The sequence below is a fragment of the Anas platyrhynchos genome, chromosome 23 (assembly GCF_047663525.1).
Source record: "Anas platyrhynchos isolate ZD024472 breed Pekin duck chromosome 23, IASCAAS_PekinDuck_T2T, whole genome shotgun sequence".
Taxonomy (NCBI): domain Eukaryota; kingdom Metazoa; phylum Chordata; class Aves; order Anseriformes; family Anatidae; genus Anas; species Anas platyrhynchos.
In genome coordinates, this window is record NC_092609.1 from 1,501,124 (window position 1) to 1,524,630 (window position 23,507).

Below are 23,507 nucleotides of genomic sequence, written 5' to 3' on the forward strand. Positions count from 1 at the left end.
TTAATCCCAGCAAAATCTCTCCAAAGTTACTGATGCATGGATTCCATTTTCAAATTTCTCATTAGTTCCTCTTTATGGATTAAATGCTGATGTTCACGAATGAATGCACACAGCTTCAGCTGATAGATGTAATTGGGTTGTAATGGATTTTAGCTGCTGTTCCTTCTGATCTAGCCAATTTGAAATGCAGTATCAATGTATTCTCCCCATCTCTCTGTAGGGAATGAGAAATTGAAACCTACAAGATGAAATTTATCAACTTCCATAAAGTCCGCTTCAACCATCATAAAACTGTTAAACTTCTCATTATCATTCTACCACAGTTATTTCCCAAACTCTGGTCAGGCAGTCAAAATATTAAAGTGCATTTGAAATAAGTAGAGTTGATCCTGCAATATTCCGTGTGTCCTCAACATTGATTTAGGTACTGTAAATATTACCAGCCCAGGATGACATTAACATAGCAAAAGCTTAACAGCAGGAACATAAAGTGACATGAAAGGATTTAAAGGTTGCAGAACCTCCTTCCAGTTTTTAATATATCTGTATCTCAATAGATAAATACATGATTTGCTATCACTACAGGGCCAATTGCCACACAGCTTTACACACACACACACAGCCTCTGCCTTGCTCTCAGTGTGATTTAATCCAGCCTTGGGTAACCAGAGGAACATGGAATACAGACTCCACGTGTACTCTGTAAGTGAAAGAGAAACACTAAGGTCATAGAAAAATACCCACAGGGCTATGTGAAAGCATAGATTTTTACAAAAACTCAAAGGAATTGACATTTTAGGGCGGAAGGGGAAAAAGTGTCATATTTTGATGCTTTGTTGTTGAGGGGTTTTTTATTGTTGTTAAGCCCTAATGTAAAAATTGGCCACAGTGATGCTGTGAGAAGTCTCATTCCAACTCACCAGGACACTGATATGGATAAAATACAAATCTGGAGTCAGATTCCTACAGTCATGTAGTTACTATAGGTCAAACAACTGGCAACAAACCCTGTTCTGAGATGACAGTAATTAAAGTTCTTCTATCGTTTTTTAACCATTAGCAGTTTAATACAAGTGCTGAAGAGAAACCACGCCACAGGGAAACATTTCTTTCATCCTGAAGGTAGTCTCTGCAACACCTGACACAACGCACATTGGCAGACTGGAAGGTAATTCCTCCAATATTCTGAAGATTTTAAAAGATTCTGAACTCACTGGCATGAATTTTCAGGAATCTGAAAGCCACAACACCAGGCACGAAGCTGAAAACTGGGATGCCAATCCTCAGTGCAACAAATCATTTAACAAAATGCATAACTTCGTAATTATTTGCTTGGCAGAAGGGAACAGGGAGAAAGAATTTTTTATTTTTATTTTTTTAGTTTGGCACTGGTCAGTGAATACCACTGAGTATCAGCCAACTTATTCAGGATTTTTAAATCTCATTTCTCCAAGTGTTTTTTCTTACCAGTTCTCTTACACCTTCAACTACCCAGGGAGACAAATCTAGAATAGTGTCAGCCACTGCCATTTACCCTATCCTGTGACAAAGAAACCAAAGACCAAAGCCAAAGCTGCTCAGAGGATTTTGCAAGTTGTCCCTCCTCCAAAAAAAAGTTTTTTCCTAATAAGCTCCACAGAGCTGGTGAGTATTTTGATGTAAAAAAACTTCTGTAAAAACTGAAGGTGTATGATTGTTGAAAATCAGATTCAGATTGTGGCTTCCAGCAACCCTGCAGCTATGGGCATCCAGTTTCAAAGACACCACGCTAGTTGTGCACAGAAGTACACAGTTCCATGCCGGGAACACTTCCAAGTTTGGCCAGCAGCATGGTCTGAGCTGTCTTGAAAATCTGATCCCTGTACCAAGTCATAAACCTCTGAATATACAGCCAGGTCTGCACAACACCTGCATGCTCTTTAAATTTGACATTAGTAACAGAACGTGTAAGATCAAGCCTGACATCTTCCCCCACAAAGCACCAACGCTGCCTCATTTTTAGTGACTTCGATTGCCTTTGGCTCAGGCCCTATCAGCCGAATTCACGACAGCTTCCCGACTTGCCAGCCACCTTCCCCGTCAGCTGCTGCTAAGGCTGAATCCATCCTGTCCGCATCGTTCGCTCCCTTTCAGATTCCAGGCCAAATTCAATAATGGTTGTAAGTGAAAACATAATTATTGACTTCAGTGGAGTTGCCCATGCTTAGAGCAGGGATGAATTTAACCCGCTTCATCTATTACTACCCACTGAATCCCAAACTAATTATAAAAGCCCAGCACAACAGACTCTAAATTTCTTAGTTTTACTATTATTAGACTAGCCATTTCCATTTTACACGGTATTTAAAGACTGGCATCTCTGACATCTAGGGCATGTTAGAATAAACTCTCCTTACACTGCCAGCTACTACTCATCTGTCCCTTTTTGTGTGCAGGGGTAGTGTACCTGTTGTGTGCTCAGTGCAAACGAACTTAATGGATTCAAATATATAATGTGACCATTCATTTAAAAAGCTCAGAAATAATATTTCTACAAAATCTCAGAATTTCTGTGCACTTGCACCTGCTAGACAACCACCTCTCCCAGAAGATGATATAAATTAACTCCATCCCTAAGCAGTACCCTCTACAAAGCAGAAGCGTCAAGTTTGGGATTTATCGAAAGCAATAAAATCTCACCAGCAGTGGAAGGTCCTGCAGTACTAAAAGTGAAGTTGCAGAAGAAACCATCTGCTTCCCTGACTGCTGTTCAAACACACAAAGGACTTTTTTCATTTATCACTACTAATACTTACTCTCTTTCAAAGACTGCTATATATACTCTTAATTAAATGATTGCAGTCCTTTTGTAGATTATGCATAAATCTTCATTTGTTTTCTTTATTAGCATTCGATCTGGTTTTGTTAATTGCGTAAGTGTTCCCCTCAGGCAGAAAAGCAATATACTTCAAATGAAGCAGGGCTTTTTGTTAAGGATAGTCAATTTGATTAACATCACTGTCAATATGATGAATGAAAATTCTCTCAAATGAGTTGCCCAATACCTTGAAATTGTCACTGGAATATTCATGTCATTAGGACACAAATGATAAATTCAATTTGGAATCATGTCAGCCTGCCCAAGATTTCCCTTAATTCAGGGAAATATAGATGCTTTGTCTTTCCTGCTTTTTAATCAAGATCTTAGACCTTCCTATTTCCCTGTCTGATACACAGGTCTTAATTTTCTTCTTTCAGATTTGCCAAATTACCTTGCCTCAGTTTCTAATTGCTGTCATGACTAAAGAGCTCAGAAGCACTGAATCTTAAGGCTTCCATGCTGCTGCTCCTGCTCAAACCAGTACCGTGTGATATGGGTAGGAATAAAACCATTCTGCTATCCAAGATGCACGCCTAAACCATTAACCTGCAGTCAATCCTTACCCCTCCCTTTTGACTCCTCCACTTTGGATCTGTTTCACTGCCTTTCTCCCCATTAAACACTGCTTTTTCTTCCACATGAAGCATTCCAAATGAGGCCTTCCTGCAGTTTGGTAAAGAAGCATCAAAAAGAAGGTAGAACAGGCCAAGTTCGGAACAGAAAATGGCTCCCAGAAGCTTTAGAAAGTTCATCTAAGTGTTCAACTATTGCCACTTTGTAAGAGCTCGGACAGAAGGATTGAGACAAAAGAAAGTAGGTGTGGGCAAAAGGTGGCGATTCTTGCACTTTCCCAGAGTAATGGTGCATTACTTTCAATGAGGCTACATATAATTAACAATCCAGTAAAGAGATCTTCCTCCCTTTTTTCTCCTCTTTTGTCTTTTTAATTATCCCCCAGACAGTGATACTGCCATTATTTTACACAATGTGTGTTCATTAGAAATGCATTTACACTTATATCTTGATTTATCAGCTCTGCCTCTCATTTCCACCCCCAAGATTAATATGCCTTCTTATTGAGTGCATTGGACAAGTTCAGAAGAGTCCGAGAGATAGGACAGTATTAGTAACATCAAACAGAGGCTCTCAAAAGGTAAGCGTGCATGTGTACATATATCAAAATCAGATATATGGACCCCGAGGCCTGTTCTGTTTCTTTCTACCAGGTCCCACACCACCACCTCCTACTGCAGTCATTTTGCATGGACTTCACCTTTGGTCGGAGAACTTTGCAGCTCAGGGAACCAGTAGCAGTCTCACAAGAGCACACCAGGTAGAAATGTGATATTGCTAAATATGTAATTACATTTATGTTGCACAACCTCGTTTGTACAACTTAAGCACCTCATTTACTAGAGCTAAGAATTTAATAGTTGTTGGGCTAGTTCTACTAAGCTGCAGTCTGACATCGCATTGCAGTGTAGACACTGAATCGGTTCCTATCACAAATTAGATGTTTTTATTCCCCAAATCCATGCAAATTTAAGTAGAACTTTAATTGGGTTGGGTAGGGTGGGATTTTCCTTTCCATAGGATAATCTGCAAGACTTTTTTCCATTCTAAAATGAAAAACACCTGTCATACTATAACCACAAGTGAATCTTCTAACACCACAAAAGTTTCCAACCCCTAGAGGTAGATTTAGGAAACTGCAAATCTCTCCCCACTTCTGGAGGAGTTTGTTGTACATCTAATGCTTTTTGGCTATTAACTTAGCTTTTGTGCAGGTTAATTCTGTGTTAGATCTGTGCAGCCATCAGATTCAGCCATCTCATCCTGTACCAAGACCTCTGCATGGAGGGTGCTCTGCAGACAGCTTCACGTGGGCTTGACTCTCCAAACATAGCAATGGTTCAGTGGAGAATGGACAGAGGACTTCAACTGCTTTCAGCCTGCCCATAAACCGAGGGGATGACAAACCTTTAAGAAATAAATACCAGGGCAACGGACTGGGGAAGACGAACAACAGCTGAGAAATGAGTGTTATGTGGAACTGCCAGGATCTCTAGAAAACCTCTGCACGGGCTGGCTCCCTGCACCTTGCACTATGCATTCAGTCTGACAAGGGTATGCAGCCTTGAAATCAATTGACAGAACAGGGAAGAACATTATTAGGCGTCTGCAACCTCCAGACGCTCTGCAGCGACAAGATTTGTTGGAGGGCAGAAATGACAGCTATGTAACAACAGTATCTTATTGATATGGGCTTCCTGAGCAGTGATGGAAGAAAGGGTGAATGCTTCTGACAGCAAGTGACTGCAGCGTATGTTAGAGGCTTGACGGAGCAAGCAAGGCTACAAATGAAGTAGTACAGGAAGAGAAATGGACAAGGCACGTTGCAGATAAAGATGTAAGTAGGTCAAGCATCACTATCTCAGAATGGTAGTGACATTTTGGCCCACACAAAGCATGAGTCATTTGTTAATATTTTGTTTAAGCCCATTAAGCACACTGGCTGGCTACTAGCAAAGCCATTTGTATTAAAATCATGCAGCATTCAGCAATGGAATCATCAGTATTTGCTGTATGTTGGAATTAATTGTCTTCATCGGGTTGGTTGCATAATAGCACTCACCTGGCTGGAAGGGTGTCAGAAGACTGTACTAAGCTACAGCTGCTGATGTTAGAAAGATAAAGAACACTGGCTGTTTGTTTTAAATAAATGAACAGTAGGCATATAAAACCCAAACACAATAGTGAACAGCATTGAAAAAAAGGTAGTACACTTCTAGGCACCTTCCCACAAAATACACAAACAAAAGGATGTTAATAAGCCAATTAAGAAATGCAATTAATGTTTGAAATCATTATTACGGCAAATTAAGATATACAGACATTAAGTCAAGGTGACTGTGTTCATGCAGCCAGTGAAAACTTACAGCAATAATTGCAGTACGTTAGATAGAACCAGAATTTTTAGAGTGTATGTTCAAAAACATACCTGGCTAACAAGCTCAGTTCTGATTTTCAATCTTTGCTTGAGGTCAGAACATTAGTGATAAATACAAATCTGTCTCATTGCAGTCACTGAGAAAGAATGCCTTAAAGGAAACATGGCTGTAACAGACTGGAAAAAAACTATTTGCCTTTAAAAAGAAGCCCCTTTTTCAACTCTTCTATTGCTATTAGCATCACTAAAGCTATTGATAAATGAAGCGGAATTCAAAAATACATCAACAAATGTTGTTATTTCATTGCTTCTACACCAAGAGCCTCTTTTCAGTAGTGCTAAATTCTTTTGGAGACAAAAGTTGATGCAACTTGAGGTACTGATATAATTCTGAAGAGATTCAAGACCTTTATAGGCAGTAATGCTGAGAAAAGTGGAATGAATGAACCGAGAATATTTTTTTCTGCACGTCATAGAATGGTTTTGCATTCCATACAGTCCCAGAGTGTTTTCTTTTCCTAATGCATTATTTTTCCCATTGCAGCCTTCTACAGCCAAACCAGCTGATTATTTTTCCCCAAGTAAAATACTTAAAATAACCAATGGCAGAAGTGTTAATTCAGAGCCTATTGTCTTCACTAATTAGTAAATTAAAGCGAATCAGCTGGAAGATAATCAGTGTAAGAACAAAGAAACTTACCTGTTACTTGGCATTAAATATTTCAGGTGTGAAGTTTGCAGAAGCCCGAATGACCTGAAAACATTTTCTTTCATAGAATCATAGCCCAGAGTGGCTCACGTTGGAATGGATCCTAAAGATCATCCTCTTCCAACCCCCCTGCCATGGGCTGAGATGCCACCCACTAGATCAGGTTGCTCAGGGCCTTGTACAACCTGAGACAAAAAGGAACTTGTAAACTTACCTTTCCAGTTGTCTTCTGTTCCAGCACTCTGTTTTCCATAAGTATACAGTAGACTTGTGTAGCAAAAGCCATTCTTTGTCCTATAGTTCTTCGATCCAGTCTGCTGCTGATGACAGAGAACTGCAATTAATAAAATGAGATGGTCTGAATTCCCCGAAGCACAAAGGTAGTCATGTTGGACATTGTGTTCAGTGCTATTGAGTGGTCAGTGACAAACACACCCATACTCGAAGGCTGTTTGGAAAGTGCAGAGAATTTTTCCATGCTTGCTTGAAATATTATATCCAGAAAATAAAAGCCACAAAATCTCTGTTTTCTCTATGTTTTCTGTTAACATCAGAAGGGAAATTCTAAGCAGCTCTCTTGTAGCTGAGTGAAGTTAGACCACAAGGCAAGATCCTCAGCTACTGTACATCTGCAGGCTTCCATCCCATCAGGGAAGCTTTGCTTATTTACACAGCAAGTAATGATGTGGCCTTGGGTTTCTTCTCAAAATTATACACACACCACTGCAAGCCATTCAGACTGATCTGCAGAGGTCTCGATGACAAATGTAATGATGAATCAGACCTCATTAAATAGAAGAGCCTAAGTGCTTTGAAGGTCAGGTTAACTTTGCTCTTTAACAAGGTTATTTTGACGTTACCATATGCAAGTGTCACAAAGCATTGGAAAGGACCATGGGATTAACAGTGGCATCAGCGGCGTTAACAAGTTCTGTTTGCTAGCCATACTCCTCCCAGACCTTTATTACTTGCTCAGGGCAATGCAACTAGAAATCCAAAGCATTGCTGACTTAAACCAACCATAGGATTTAAAGCAGATCTATTTAATCAATGGATATTTTCAAACAGTGTTTTGTTTTGTAATGAATGCATATGACACGCACACAATTAAGCCTCCTCCCTACCAAAGCCTCAATCATCAGGTTTGGGAAATCTAATTTCTACAAAACATCCTCCTTCAAAGGATTCCTTTTGCCACTGCCCCCCGTGCATAATAGGTTGTCCTTTAGCTAACAAAAATAACTGTAGAAAGGAACTGGAACTCTGACAATAAAGCTTTTATCAGCCGAAGTTTAAACAGTGACTGAAATCATTCCAAACGCAGATTGCTCAAAATTTAGAGGACATGGGCAGCATTTTCCCATTAAAAATGGGAAAATCACTGTTATCAGTAAGTAGTAATTATGTGTACAAGAAATAATGTCAGGAAAGACATCTTTCTGCTATTATCTAAGGTGTCATTACAACCACCACAGCTGAGTAATTTAATAAAAGCAACCATTTTACCTTTCTATTCAAATGGTGCAAGTTACAGTTCAGAAATGGAACTTTATTTTTAACAGTTAACACAGTTTTATTTTAAGTTGATTATTCCATTGAAGTTCATTTCAGTGATCTCATTGTAGTCGGAGAAGATTTACAGTGGAGCTGTGCACAGTCACTGGGGAATTGATGACTTCATAGAACTTAGAACATCAATTTTCCCATGCTCAAAGAACTTCTCCAAAATCCTTTCCTCCTCCTGTCTAAACAGGACCCTGGCTTTTAGAAAAAAAAAAAAAAAAAAAAAAAAAAAAAAAAAAAAAAGGTGCATAATTGCTGTAGATACAGAAGAAAAAAAAAAAAAGAAAAAAGATTAATATAGGATTCTGTTACTGTTGGGTAAAGAATAAAAAAAAAAGAATGAATTAACAGATTTACCCCAATGTCAGTAAAATCAAAATCTGGCTTCATGATATTTCATCAGCGTTTCTTTTCTAGCATGACAGAGACAGATGGGCTTTTTGGACATGGATTTTTACAGAAGGAAAAAGGCATTTAGCCCAAGTTTTAAGACAAGATGTCAAGTAAAGATTGGGAAAAGAGAAAGATAAATATGTAGTGCTAAAAGGAATCTTTTCTTAGCCTAGGAAGCCTCTTCAAGGCTACTGGTCAGATGAAGGGCGCCAACTTACAGGTCTCAGCAGGAGCTCCAAGCCCACACTCAGCTGCTGTAAGCGTTCAGGAAAGATGCCAATGCTTTGGCTGGAAGTTCTCCTAATACATTTATGGGTAAAGATGTGGTTTATGTCTGAAGACGACAGCATGTTGCCAGTATCTGTTACTTGATACAAACACAGTTGATCTGCAACAGGATTTTTGCTCCTGTTTGGAGCTGCTAGAGCTGCCACAGGGCAGCATTTCCATCCCTTCGGGCAGCTGCCTGCCCTGCACCATCTGAGCACCAGGCTACGGTCTGCCAGCTCCAGGCTGGTCAGTTCACATGGCAATCCTTCCCTGCTGCTAAACCCCTCGCCTCCTGAGCCCCCTCGGGAGCATCGATATGATCATTACCAATTATGTAAGATAAAAGAAGAGATTCATAATCCAGGCTTCAGATATCATCAAGATTTATCAGCGTGTATGTACTGTCTCCAGACAGCATTGGGAAGCTGTCATGGGTAGACATTAAGAGGTGAAAACTAGAGCTTTATATTGATTACAAAACATTTATTCTTTATCAACTTAAACTAACTTATGCTTGCAAACACACCTGGGTGTTTAACCATCGTTAACACAGCAGCCTCCATGGCCCAGAAACGAAGCATTCGGGCTGGCTGCCAGGCTCCTAGAAGCAGCTTGCTAGGATCAAGAATGATTTTTGATCTCTTGGTCCTTTTTAAGAGCCCAAGTACCTCAAGGACCATTGTTTTATTCCTGCAGGAAACAATTTTGAAGAGGAAAATGTGTGTTTGGTGCATCTTAGGTAAGCCACACTAGACAAACTAACAATCCAGGCCCCCTAAATTACAGCTGCACTTTTTACACCCTAGCATCTTTCTTGCATTCAGCTACCAACAAACCCATGAAAAGTAAACAGCACATTCCTGTATATTTTTCTTGCAATGCCAATAAAATTATTTAATTCACAACCCATAGATTCTCCACCTCTTACATGTCTGAAAGATTCTCCTCTTCTACAGCCCTGAAAGCAAACCCCTTCCAGTTGTAATGCAAGACTTAAGAAAACACATTCAGCATTACAAGTCAGATGCTATTTAAGGGTTTTTTATAGATGGTGTCTTCAGGAAAACAGCTTTGATTAGTTGGCAAGACACTTGCTTGGGAAAAATTTCTATTTCACATTCCACTCAGTGCATGTTGCTTTGAAGGAAATGAGCTAACGCTGCATCTCTGATTCAGGCAGGAGGGGAGATTAGGAACAAGATTCCTCAAAGACGAATGGGATTCTGTTTACCAGCCTAGGACTTTGGATCGAGCTCCTTATTGCCTACGGCATCCAGAACGGGGGATTTTTTTTCAGTCTCACTTGTTTGAAAAACCCTGCCTTGTGCAGTGAAACTTTTCAGAACTTCTAACCCCCCAGTCAGCCTGTTGGGCTCTATGAGAAGCCTTATTTTCTAGTCTCTGCCTTCCCAGTTTCCAGCTTTTTGTTATTTTTTTTTTTTTTTACCTCTACACCATTTCCTGATGGGAGGGAGGAACAACTTAGCCAGAAGTAGCCAGTGACAGCACAAGAAACAATTGGCACAAACTGAAATACAAGAGATTCCCCTTCAATATAAGACCATTTATTTTCCCCTCTGTGAGCCCTGAGCAGATTGCCCAGGGAAGCTACGGAGTCTCCACCACTGGAGATGTGCAAAGCTGGGCTGGACACGGCCCTGCCCACGCTGGCCCTGTTTGGGGCACCAGGCTGGACCAGATCTCCGCTAGATCTCCAGAGATCCCTCCAAATTTAACCACCAACTGTGAGCTGTGATCAACAGGAGCTGAGCAGATGCACCACTTCTGTCTGCAGGAAGAAGACCTCAGTGCCACCTTTCAGATACAACGAAAAATTAATCCAGTTTCACTCGGAAGGTGTTTGTGCACAGGGCTTTTTAAAGAAAATATTTAGGCCAGACCAAACAACTCTTTTAGTCTCTACCTTTTCATCACAGCTCTCAAATGAGAAGCTAAACCTTGAGGAACGGCAGTTTCTCAGTGGCCTGACTGCTTGGGAATAAAAAACTGATCCAAAATAACATCTCTAGGGGATGAACTAATTTGACAATTACTTTCTTTTAAGTCTGATTAAAGGTTGGATGAATTACTGAAGGATGAGTTCATGTCCAGGGTGACACTGGCTGAATATTTCATTAATCTTACCTTGAATAAACGCGGACCATAAAGAAAAAGACAGCTTGCTTCAAAAACCATTATTTTTATCTACATAAAATAACTTTCTGCCCTTTCTTTCCAGTTGTGGCTTTAACATGTTAAGAATCAAATTACAGAAAGAATTACTGTGACCATTTTAAGGCCATTTCAGCTCACTGACACACCAGGGTCCATTCAATAGCATTGTGCTGCCAGACCACTTAACACATGTAGCTGCTCCAGGCTCCCACAGCCCAGCTAAATGGAAGGGGCCAGATCCTGGCTTAGATGGAGTCAATGTGCCCACGCTGATTTAAAGGTGTGGATTTTATGCACAGCAAGACTTCTGTGGAAATTGAAAGGAATTTGAAAGGCAGATTTAACTCTTAGCTTTGTAAATAAGTATCACTGTTTAGGTTGAAATAAGGATCTTTTTTTTTTCCCAGGTAAAAGAAATGGAAAGGTTAATAAGAAGTCACGACCCCTTTATACACTAATCTTGACTGCTCTGTCTTTCCCCACAGCAGTTTGAAGAGTAGCATCCTGACCGTGTGGAAGCTGCTCTACTGCCAGTAATTAGAGAAAACAATGAATCCAAACACCACAAAGAGCCCAAATTTATCAGTTTGTCTCTTTCCAATTTGTACCGCACACCCTGTTCGCAAAGACACTGAAGACAAAACTGCATAATTAGGAGGAGGTTAGTTTTCTGCAACGAGCTTTTAGAAAGCAATGGTTCACACCCGACAGCAACCCCCTGCTCCTGCCACCTGATTTTTGCAGCCTGACACAGGGCAGAGCTCAGTCCAAAGGCCCTGCCTCGGGATCTCCAGACTGTGGCTCCTTGGTGTCCAGCTGCCCTCCTGCTGCAGGTTACTGCCAGTCTAGCAGGGAATGCTGCAAGGAATTCTTTGTTACTGTGGCTCACGACCCGGTGTATTAATGCAAAGCACCTCTGACCGAGGTCAGGGTCAGTACCTGGGGCTGTGGTCAGCAGCAGATGGAATCAGCTGAACAAGAAGGAAGCTCAGGAAGGCCTCAGCTCCTCACCTCCCACACAGCACTGCCTTTTTCACGGACCAGCTTAGGGTTTCCAAAGCAGCTGGGTGCACAAAAGGGACCAGACTCTGCAAAACGGGGAGCTTTCAAGTCCTTTTTAAGGAAAAACACTCACGAATGTGCTACAAGGTCAAACTGATTATGTACCCGCTTCAAGCTACCTCTGGCATTCAGCACGTTGCTGAGTGCCCAGCACTCTATCTGAGGGCTACAACGGATAGGAAATAAATGGTACAAGCAGTACGAACACTGCTTGTGACCCTCTGCACCGAGCTGATGCAAGGAATGGCTGAGGGAGGTGTGATAAAAATGAGTTTGGTTTTTGTGTCCTGCTAGTGCTTGGTGTACATCATGAAAGCAAAACGAACCCCTTCAGCCAGCCAAATCCTGCCTAGGAAGGGTTACGTGATCTTCCTGCCGATGCTGTATTCTCAGAATGAACTCCTACGGTGCCCAGCCAGCCCAGCTAGCTGCATTCTCTACCAGCAACCACTGACAGATGCTTAGGAAGGATGCAAGAAACATGACAAGCGCAGCACATGCCATCTCCTAATGCACCTTCTCTGCTCCTGTTAGCAAGGAAGTCTGACATTCACTCTGGTAAACATCTACTAAATAACTTTTAAGATATTTTTTTAAAAGTTTTTCAAGCTCACTAGTAAAAAAAAGATGTCAAGTGAGGAGGCAAGCTGCTGCAGCAATATCCTAGTTGCAAGGGAAAGCTTTTTGCTGGAGTCTGGAAGCCCAGAAAGAGAAGGGAGGTATTTTGGTGTCAGAGGAATGGAACGAGCATGTTCTTCCCCAAGATTTTATGTCAAAGGGATGTTTAATTTACAGTTTGGTTTAATTATTCACTGGGTCTAATACATTTAACATTTCAATAATTAACTTCTACAGCAACTGGGGGAAAACCTGATTTATCTATTTACTTCCATCTTTAGCTGTTTAATTAGCCATAGTGTCCTCTGCTCTATAATCTCTTTGCATGGACAAAAATATTGAGACAATTACAGGAACAAATGATTTCCTTTAGTGAGTGCACGGGCCTGGGAGAAAAATTGCTGTAAGGGCAGAGACAAGGTAATTTTTTCTTATGACAGTTTTACCTGTTTTCCAGGGAAGCATCCCATGCAGCCAACTGCATAAAGCAGAAGGCTCTTCTGTGGAGTTTGTTGAATGCCACAGAAAGGATTTGAATGGTGTTGCAAATATTTGAGCAGTTCCTCTCACAGAACCCAGCTCACTAACAGCATCACACAATCTGGACTTATTATACAGCTCTTCCTTTCACCCCACCCCGATCTTTTACTTCCTAGAGGTGTAATTATATTTTTTTTCAGAATCGGAGCAAATTCACAGCATTTTATATAGCCAAAGTCTGTGTCAGTAAACAAGCTGGGGAGATTTGTTCTTTCAGCTTTTACAAGACATGGGTGCAGAGGGTGTGCACAGGTCATGAATCCCTGCGAACATCACACTTGTGACAACTCATTTGCAGCAGCTTCATTTTGTCACCTGCTCGCCACACGCGAAGTCATCGTCTCCCCATGAATCCCATTGTCACAGTGCACACGGCAATGAATACAATAGCTGCATGTTATTAAAATCCCATATTGGGAAAATAATCTATTCATAGCTCATTCCTCCCTCCTCCTCTACCATTCCCTTAGAAACAGCGCTTCTCTACAGTAAATAAAGTAAGAAAGCCTTATCATTAATTCTGTTTAGGCCTAATATGTCATAAAGCAAGGAAAGCAGGCCATTTTCCTCTCTGCTGGGGCACAAAACATGTATTAACTATTCCAACCAGTGCTGTGAATGATTTATTAATTCAATTTTGGAATGTGTGACTGTCAGATCATATAAGTTCATTATAAAAAGAGTCTCTCTGAGGACTCTTTTACTCTTTTTAAACCAACTGACTGACATTTCACATGCTTCATAGCTGCACCCATCTATCTCCTTGCTGCTGGTTCCCTGTGTCACGCAGCGGTTACAATTTGTCTTGCCCGCGTTATTTATTTTATTTTTTAATCTGATGACCGAGAACTGGTCCCTGGCAGTAATGGGGTCCCTGGCACACACACACCTCTGTGCTCGAATGCTCGAATCTCAGGACCATCCAGTGTATAATCGTCTCTCTCCAGTCCCAGCCTGGCTGAGGTTGGCAGGGAACTGTCCGTGCCCACACAGGGCCAGCCAGAGCAGGGTGCCCAGGACCATGGCCACATGGCTCATCCTTACCTCCATGGAGGGAGACTCCACGATTTCTCTGAGAAAACTGTTCCCAAACACAATTCTGAACTGCTCTCCTTTGCCAGGAGATGGTGAAAATCTCACTCAAAGCCCTCCAGGCTGGTTCAGAAGTTCCCAACTGGGGGAACATCACATCAGTGTTAGTATCTGAAAGCTGCTTCAAAGCCCTGCCAGCCTAGCTGCTAACATTGCCTCCCGTGAAGAGGAGGGCAAAGGTTCCTCCTAATAGGTTCCTCTGGCCTAATACTGGTACTGGTTCTGCCTTCACCTTTGCAAACCTCTCTGTGGGAAACAGGATGGGAAAAAAAAAAATTCCTCCTGAGAAAGGAGAACTGCTCCCAGGAACAGCTCTGCTGTGCTCACACAGCACAACTCCTGTTCTGCGTCAGCAACCCAAGTCTAGCAGCTTCGCTCTCTCTGATGGTTCCCACTAAGAGCGATCATGAGTTCTAACACCTCCTTCGTGTCTTCCTGTCTTTATATAAAACTTGTCCCTGTGAAGAGACAAAGCAAAAAAGCAACGTGAAAACATTCATTGCCCACACCAGGACTTTTTTTTGCCAAAGCTCTCTAAACACTACGCTTACACCGCTCCGTTTTTATTTCTGCTGGTTACCAGCAAGGCCAAGTTTTAACAGACTCTTTTAATGGCTGCTTCAAGTTTTCATTTTGATATTCCAGCTTTTAAAGGATACATTAACAACTAAGTAAAAATGCCATTTGGGCATTTATGTTAACCAAGTATGAGTAAAATATAAAACAATTTAGTAAAAACGCTTTCTGCAAGGTCCTCTTTACTTAAGAAGACTTCAGACCTAGCGCACACGTTTATCTAACCGAGGACTGACAACTTGTGATCAGAAAAACAAGAAACATCCCTAGAGATTGTAGTACCAGGGAGAAACAAACACTTTAGTTTGATCTCCCACATTTAACAGCAGCCGTTGCATTTTATTCATTTACTCCTGGAACAAACCCAATTTTGACTAAAATAAAGCTTCCAAAAGGAGTCCTGTCTCAGTCTGAAGATATCACTTCCCCTGGTAGTTTGTTCCACTGGCAAACCACACCGTTGCACCTAATTTGCATCTATCTTACTTTAGCTTATTCCACTGCTTCTTGTTATGCTTTTCTTTACTAGATTAAGGAAACCTTTCATCCCCTCTGTGAAGAAAAAACAGGAGCCTACTCTCAATTTCCCCCGAAACCATATGGTGTTTCATTTTTAGATCTAAGAACACAGGCCCATTTCAAAATAAAAATAAATAAAAATCATTCTAAAAGATAGGAACATGAATAGTAAAGTAAATGCTCTCTCTCATTTGCAGTAATAGCTGTGAAATGCTACTTTGGGACTGGAAAGCATCTCAATTCTGCAATTACACGTTCATCATCTCTGTTCCATTTTCGGTCCCTTAGGCAGTATTTTACAGCTAGAGCCCTCCAAGGCAGCCATACTTCTGTAATCGGTCATATATTTTCAACACAGACGACAGGGTCAGCTCTTTTATAGGGCTCTGGCTCCAGCCAGACTGACACTTCACTGGATTACAGTTGTATAAAGGTCCAGGAAGAAAAGCATTGGGGATATGAATCACCTCAACTCATTTGTAGGGGCTGGCTAGAAAGAAGTCTCTGCACGGTGTCTGTCGCTGATTTACCATTCAGAACCTCCTGGGCAACAGAAGAATGAGGCCCGGAGGACACGGGAGCAAGGTGAAGAGATACTTCTACAGTCTTCTCTAGTCTCCAGGTGCTCAGGATGCTGAAAGCCGCCTCCTCTTCAGATCTTCAGCGCTGCTAGGCTGGGGGCTAGGTGGGCAGATGTTGGGCTGTCTGGTACGGATTCTTTGTGGTCTGGGCCTTCACTTCCAAAACACCCAGCCAAAAAAAATAATAATAATAATAAAAAAGAGACAGTGAAATGAATCCTGCAATGTTAGCCACAAAAACAAAGATTAGCTTTCACTTCACTTATGCAGCAGCAGTCTACAGTAACGGAGGCAAAAAGCACAGGTTCCCTGCTGCAATCTCTACCTCTGCTGAAAGGGGAGGATGTCGGGTCAGGGGCAATGACAAACTCCTGTTAGAGCTCTCCTGTCAAAGCATTTATTCTGCCATAACAGGTAAGTCTTAACACACTTATTTCTTGCTTTATAATTTCACTATGATTCAGAGTGGTCCCAGTAATCAAAACAGGAGATATTCCTTTCCATCCTGCAGATGAACTAGGTAGTTAAATGGATGTTTCTAATACCCCACTATTTATACGAGGTTGCATATGGTGAATTAATGCAGTAGGTCCATGTATTTCCCTCTGAACAAAGAAATGGCAAAAAAAATGATTTGTACTTGGTTCTATTGTATGTGGATCTAGGTTACAGTGTTTATCTCTGCACTATACAATACCACACTAGAAATAGAGTTACATAGCTTAGAAAATCAAAATTATGGCAGTTCTCTTACTCTGTAAAAGCATAAATGATTACAGAAGGCTTTTAAAACAGATTTTTAAACTATTTCTATGAATCTGATGAACAGGAGGGCATTTTTACAACACTTTGGCAGAGTAAAGGGGCCTTAAAAGTGTGAACAAGCTGCTGTCATATTGCAAGGATATCAAAGTGATCGAATGTTATAAAAAGCAGCTTTAGCCTTGACCATGCAATTCTTTTTATACCAACTGAGCTATGGCAACAGCTTCTGTGGTCACTTCTGGTCCACGGGAAATAAAAGTACCATAGCTTCCCAACACGCTGTCTTAGGGAACTTCCATCTTATGTTTGTCATAGGCTAAATGTGAACTCTGACTGCAGACCAGCTATATCCACTCCCTAATATTCCATGCATCTTCCTGTGTCATTGCAACTTGATCATGTGCTTGAGCTTTAAAGGTCTTAGCAAAGCAGAAAAGCCCCTGTCTTTCAGTGCAGCATAAAATCAAATGTTATTTCCCTCCAGCAAAATCACAAACTGGTAATTAGTGCTTATGCAAGGCACTAATGATGCTATAGGAATAAGCAGATAGGCAGGTACCCTGCATGTCTTGCCACTGCCCTCAAGGAAGCACTGCCAGATGGCTGCAGGCCAGTACTTTGACATGCTCTGATACACGGATCACCATTAACCTTTGCAGAACAAGAAGCTGCAGAATCACAGCGACCAATTTCCAAAGTTAGAAATAAAAATTGTCATCTGGCAAACTAAGACATGAAATCAACTCCATCCTCCCAAGATGAGCATTAATCCTCCTGCATGTCAGCTTTTCTCCCGGATCTTCTTCAATTTAAAACCTTTCCCGTTGTCTTGAATCTAATGTTCTCATTTAGGTGAGGTAGAAATTCAGAGGCCATACAGTACAGGAGGAAGTTCTCTTGTCTACCTCATCCTGCTTTCCCAGGAACACGGTCTGCATTGGCATTAATATCCAGCTCTGCAGGCAGGCAGAGTCAGCAAGACTGACTGCTAAGGACTCAGAAGTGGATTTGTCAGTGCAAGCCACCAATTACCTGTCAAAAGACCTTCCAGGAGCCGGTGAGCAAGACAGTTATTTGGTGTGATTCTCCCCTTGAAAGAAAAATTGAACTTACATTAAACGGTCATAGGGTACAGGGGGACAGTGATACTCTTGTCTCACACAAATTATTCCTACTGTTCTGCATGTCACAATTAAGCTACCTCTCCAGAAAGTTTCGTGCATCTGGCCATATGGTGCCCTGGGGCTGCTGGTTCCCCCTGGGCTGGGAGCAGGAGGATAAGAACTTCTGAACACCGCAGGCTTTCCCTCCCCTCATTCATTCGTTTCAGATTGCTAAAGACGAACGTGTTTGTATTTGTAGGGTATGTTTCTGGTGATGATCCACATAAAACACACAGCACACAAGTCCCAGTGAGACCCCGCTTTTCGCCCTTAACCAGCATCCTGGGCTCGTGCAGCTTGTTCAGACAGCTGGGCTGCACTCGCTGCTAGCTCACAGAAGTGAATAGCTCGTCACTGCATACTGCTTCTGTGCTTAAATACCAGCGATTTTACAGTTGAGATAATACATCCTCCTAATGTTACTTCCAAGAGACTATTTGCATATGCAACCAATCAGGAGGTAACCATGGCAGGCAGCCGTTCTCAGTAAGGTTTTCAACTTAAATATTCATCACGCAAGGTAACTTCCCAGCAACTTCCCAGCAACAGGAGCCGAGGCCCGCTCAGGTTCAACAGCACGGGAATGCGGGAGAGCAGGAGGAAGAGGAGAGGGCCAGAAGGAAGAAAGGTACAGAAACGAGAAACGTTGTTTCTCACATTTATTCCCTGGGAATCAAAATACGGTAAGATAAGTATCAAGAGTGCCAAAACATGAGAAGTTGTGAAAGACGAGCTAATTATAGCCATCGTTTAACAGATGGGAAAGCTGAGACCACGACAGGCCAGCAAACGTAAGACAGGGCTCTATAAAGACCACGGAGACGTTAAATCAGTGCACCTCCTCAACCTTCCATCTCATCAGTTAGTTTTAAAGCCCAACTGATTCATGATTCCAAACTTCTCCCTACCAGTACTTCAGTCTGCAAAAAATAATGGAAAAATAGTAAGTAATAGAAGTCTAAATTATCTCGTGTTCAGACTGAGAACCCTGGCTTTAGCAAATCCTCCCAGCTACGGTGCGTTGTTCCAGAAGGCTTGCAGACCAGGCTGATTTCAGACTGAGAAAAAAAAAAAAACTTTACCTTATAAAATACAAAAAATGAAGAGGAGCTTTAATGAAACAAGATGTTTCCCCAAAAAGTTTCCAAACTTGTCTGCTATAGAAATATTGATGCAAATTTATAAAGTTGATCCAAAATCCAAAGAGTTGATCCAAAGTCCAGAGACCTCATTCTGGTTTTAATGCAAAATGAGCTAGGCACAGTGACAGCTTAGGGATTCAGTTTGTGGGGTGTCTGTACAACCTCCGTGCTAGAGGTAATTGTTTTAGAGATCCAGCTCCCCGGTGATTCAATTTCTGCAATGCTGCTGATGTCAGGAGTCAAAAAGAGTTCACACCAGAAAAAGGGCAGACCCCTAATATAGCTTAGATCAGTAATATGCACAAAAATTAGCAGAAAAGCCTCCTTTTGGTTCTGCTTTACAGTAGGGTAAACAAGGAGGCGAACAGGGAAGAACCGCCAGATCCCCCAGTGTCCATGTTTCTTACTGGAAAGGGGCAAAAGCAGTATTTTGAAGTTATTTGGAAGGTCACATTAAGGGGAAGGATGGGAAAGTTTTCCAAAACGTTTGGCCTTGATTAATGAGTATGCAGAGCACAAACCCACATGCACTTCAGGAACAGATGGCCTTGCTTTGGCTTTGTTGTCACCAAGCAGCTTCTTTATTATTTTTAACCCAAAACATTACTTATTCCTACCAAGTACCTAATTCTGCGTGAAGAGAAAGGGGAAAGTGTAGGAGACAGAGGAAGACACCTCCTGATTTCAGGAAGACGAGCACGTAAGAGGCAGCAGCAGGCAGAGGCAGGCTGCCACGGGCAGGGCTCTGCTCCACGCATGCAGGGGCAACATCCATCCTGCTCCAGCAGTGAGGATATTTAGGTGGAAATGCCCCCCTGAAGATGCCATCTCAGGAACCCAGCGAGAGGTTTTTGTAGCTGTGTGTGCCCCGTGTCCCTGCATGAGAACAAAGCCAGGGAAATCCTAGGGACAGCGCACCTTACTGGGAGAATGATTTCCCCACAGAGCTAATAATTTCCTACTGATATTTCACAGGCGGTGTTTTAATGTTTATCCCTGGCCCAAATAACAGGTGGCATCTGAAAAGCCAGGCAGCAGCCCCCAAAATCCTTCACAGAAATAAAATCTTGAAGGGATTTTGGAAGTCATATTCATCGCAGGCTAAAATTATCTGCCATTTGACTAAATTGTTTCATTAGGACTCAGAAGCTTCTGGAGAGACTTGTGTTGTTTTTCACAGCAATGACTGGATTACAGGGATAGTCAGGAGCGCCGGATCCTCAGAAGCCAGCGATAAGGAATTATGCTTCGCCAACATGATGCTCTTTAATCAGCTAAGTCCCACAGGAAGGGATAACTCTGCCTTCCCCAGCTGTGCCTGGTGTGCAGACACAGCCTCCCTGGCTTAATCTACAACATTCAGATACTCAAGAAAACCTTTGTTTGCCTCAGTCAGCCTGCCCATGCTTTACTAGCCCATGATAACAAGGGCTGTGTGATACTGAATCAGTACACAGCTCAGCATTGAATAATTATAAGAATTTATTTTTTCCCCATTGTTTACTAATTAGTTTCCCTACTTAGCTAACAGAATAGCAGACTATGCTGAGAAGCAGCAGCAAATAAATCCCTCTCCTTAGTTAGCCAACAGACAAACCCCGGCTTGAATTTGCCAAGGAAGAGCAGCTTCTTTTCCTGCTTTTAAAATAGCAAAACATACACTGTACTGCCAAGGTGCCAAACCAGTTATCAGCAGGTGGACATGGCAAACTGGAAGAAAGAAGAGCCACAGTTTGGGATTAGATTTGGCTTGTGCTGTGCTCCTGACCTTGCTGTCAGGATGGTGTAAGGTGTACCCAAAAAGCAAACTGGAACCTAGCTCAAGTCGGCAGCTGCCAGCAGCGAGCCAAGATGCATCTGAAGAGCAAGAATATCCTGCTCTCACAGTTGGCATTTTTTGGATGAAACACCTCACCTCTTTTGTAACGCAAGCATATCTCCCTCCTCTCGCAGGGGTATTGAGAAAGGATTCACGGAACACAGAAAGCAGCTCTGGCTGCTGTACAGCTGCATTATGAAAATGACTAAAGACCCCAGCTGAGACAGGGAAAGCCACAGGAAGAACGTGGGCCTTGAAGTGAAACCGGAATGGCAGCAAATTGGTCCTGTAGATAACGAGTGCTGCCAGGCACCGCATGGAGCCACAGCAGCAGCCCCAGCCATGTCCTGGCCCCAAGCCCCCCCGGCTGCCAGAAGCTCAGGGGCAGAGGTGAGCAGGGAACAGGAGGGCTCCGGGCTCTCCTTGCCACATGCTTTGCAAATATCTCACAGGTAGGGACCAGCCTACCTCTGCACCAAGGGCTAACAGCAGAGCACTGCATCCTGCAGCTGGCTTGGAGGATCGCTGAGGAGCCGTACGCACGTAGCAGATCAGCTTTCTGGAAGCTGGGGGGAAAAAATAAGAAAAAAGAAAGAGTCAGCCTGGACAAACATCTTTGTATATTTCATCTGATGGCGGATAGGGGTGAAATTTCAAAACCTGCACATCAACAATGCAGTATGTGACACTTGGGTCTTTCACAGAAATTGAAAATGGAAAAGTGTCAAGAGATCGATTTCAAATATCTTGTTTCATTTTGTTAATTAAAATAAATAGATCATGCATATTTACATATACTATATTTAATATCTTTCATGATGCTTCAGAAGTACAAAAATAATCATTGATGGCTCAGTACCTTTTTATATCAACTCAAACTCTGGCAAAAGAATTTAAATTTCCATTTTGTATTCTATTTCAAGAAAGTGCATTTCCAAAAGGTCAGGATTTCCAGCATGTTGAAAATACCATTTTCCTACACAGGCCTACTTGAAATCTATTTGGAGACAGGTACTGCAGCTATTACAGCAACCTCGCAGAGCAGTCAGCTCTGAGCCTTTCTGTGTACATCTTCCACGCGTCGCACTTGTGGCAGTTTGCTAAAAGCGACATCAAGGAAAATAAAGATCTTTTCTTGATAGAGGACATTCAAGGTGAGGTTTTCTTTAAGCAAAGAAGGTTTGTACATGAAGGAACTTAGGCAAAAAGTCTCTTCTTTAAATGAAATATTCTGGTGCAGGGTACCTTCTCTGCCAAGGGAAGAAGAAAGCTTTAATACTCACTTGAAAAGGGAGTTTAGCCTAGGTCACGATGCAAGTTTTGTTTTCAACTCTGAGGATGGAAGCGACAGCTCACGGCCACCCCGAGGTGTCCACAGAAGCCAGCACGAGGCTTTCTGTCCCCTTCCAACCCTCGAGGTCTCTCTGGTGGCAGCTCTGAAGGGGGCTGCTGCTCAGACCAGGGGCTGAGGGTGGAATTCAGGAACTGCTTTCCAAGGACACACGCACACAGAAGCCTCTGTGCTCTTCACACCCTGAGAGATGCTGAAGACTGACCTGGAACCTGGTGCTTTTACAGCTTTTCTGGGCCCCAGTTCAGAAAAGCTTTTAAGCAAGTGCCCAAATCCCTCTTCATAAGAGCCAGTCCTTAAACACATACCTGCTATATTGAACTGAGGACAGCAAGAAAATGCAGGAGGTAAGGTACAAAAAGGGCGTTCAGACTGTACCACTTATTTTAAAGTACTCAATATCAGTAATGTTCCTTATTTTATAGGGGTGCGTCCTTTTCCCTTAAGGCTTTCTTCCATTATGCAGTAGTACAGTACATTTAACCACAAGCTGAGCAAACCCTTCCCTTTTTTTCCCCTTGCTCCTCGAATCTCGGGCTTTTAAAATCTCATTTGAGATGCCAGGGATTCATGTTTAGCTGCCATCCCTGAAGATGGAGTACAGGCAATAGAAGACACCCAGCCCATTAGGCAACATGGTACTTAGCTCCCTGAAGACTGTACTCAAAAAAAGAAAAAGAAAAAAAAAAAACACGCAGACTTTTAAGACTAATTGGTTCCAAAATATACTCCCCATTCGCTCCCATTATAGCCCCTCTAGGGATAACTTCAGTGAAATAACTGGTGATATTTAGGTAGCTGACGCTAAGCAGGCTGCGCAGGGAGACTGCGGAAAATAGTCCCCAGGCATTTTTGTCACCCAGCTGTTCAAATGTTTAAGCTTCATAAAAATGCACCTCCCTGATAGCCTCTTGGTTTGTCTTTGTCCTCTCAAGCTCCATAACAAACCTTTTCGGGACCTGTGCTCACCTCTAGCACAGGAGGCTCCCTGAGAAGCCGTTCCCTCTCGCATTTGTTAATCTCCCAGATGACATTCACCAAACCCCAGCTTGGCATTTTCTGTTCTCTCGTTCCAAAATTCCCATTACCCACTGCACAAGGCTCCAGCTCCATAACTGATGCTGAATTGAAAAATCAATACTATTTTGAGGAAGAAGCTTTGATAAATAAACAGAGTATTTTAAACCAGGTAGCATCCTGAGCCAGGGAGAACTTACCCCAGCCTCCAGCAGCAGCCAGCACGGCCCTGGAAAACTGTTCCTAGTGCAGTGCTGTCAAATCTACAAAAGGTGGGAAAATTGAAGTTCTGCTCATGGTCCAAACTCAGTTTGTGGCATGAGATTTGTTGTACAAGCACAA

At 42.2% G+C, this 23,507-nt stretch overlaps 1 long non-coding RNA gene across 2 annotated transcripts; it reads right to left on the reverse strand.

Moving 5' to 3' along the window:
- Positions 1-504: 504 nt before the first annotated feature.
- LOC110353628 (uncharacterized) lies at positions 505-21,364 on the reverse strand. 2 transcript variants are annotated; one of them, XR_002404379.4, is made up of 4 exons: positions 21,266-21,364; positions 6,734-6,853; positions 6,511-6,564; positions 505-700 (listed from the first exon to the last, which is right to left on the reverse strand). It is a non-coding gene; the product is annotated as an uncharacterized lncRNA (long non-coding RNA). The 2 variants fall into 2 exon arrangements; XR_005260746.2 differs by lacking the exon at positions 6,511-6,564.
- Between the last annotated feature and the right edge of the window lie 2,143 nt (positions 21,365-23,507).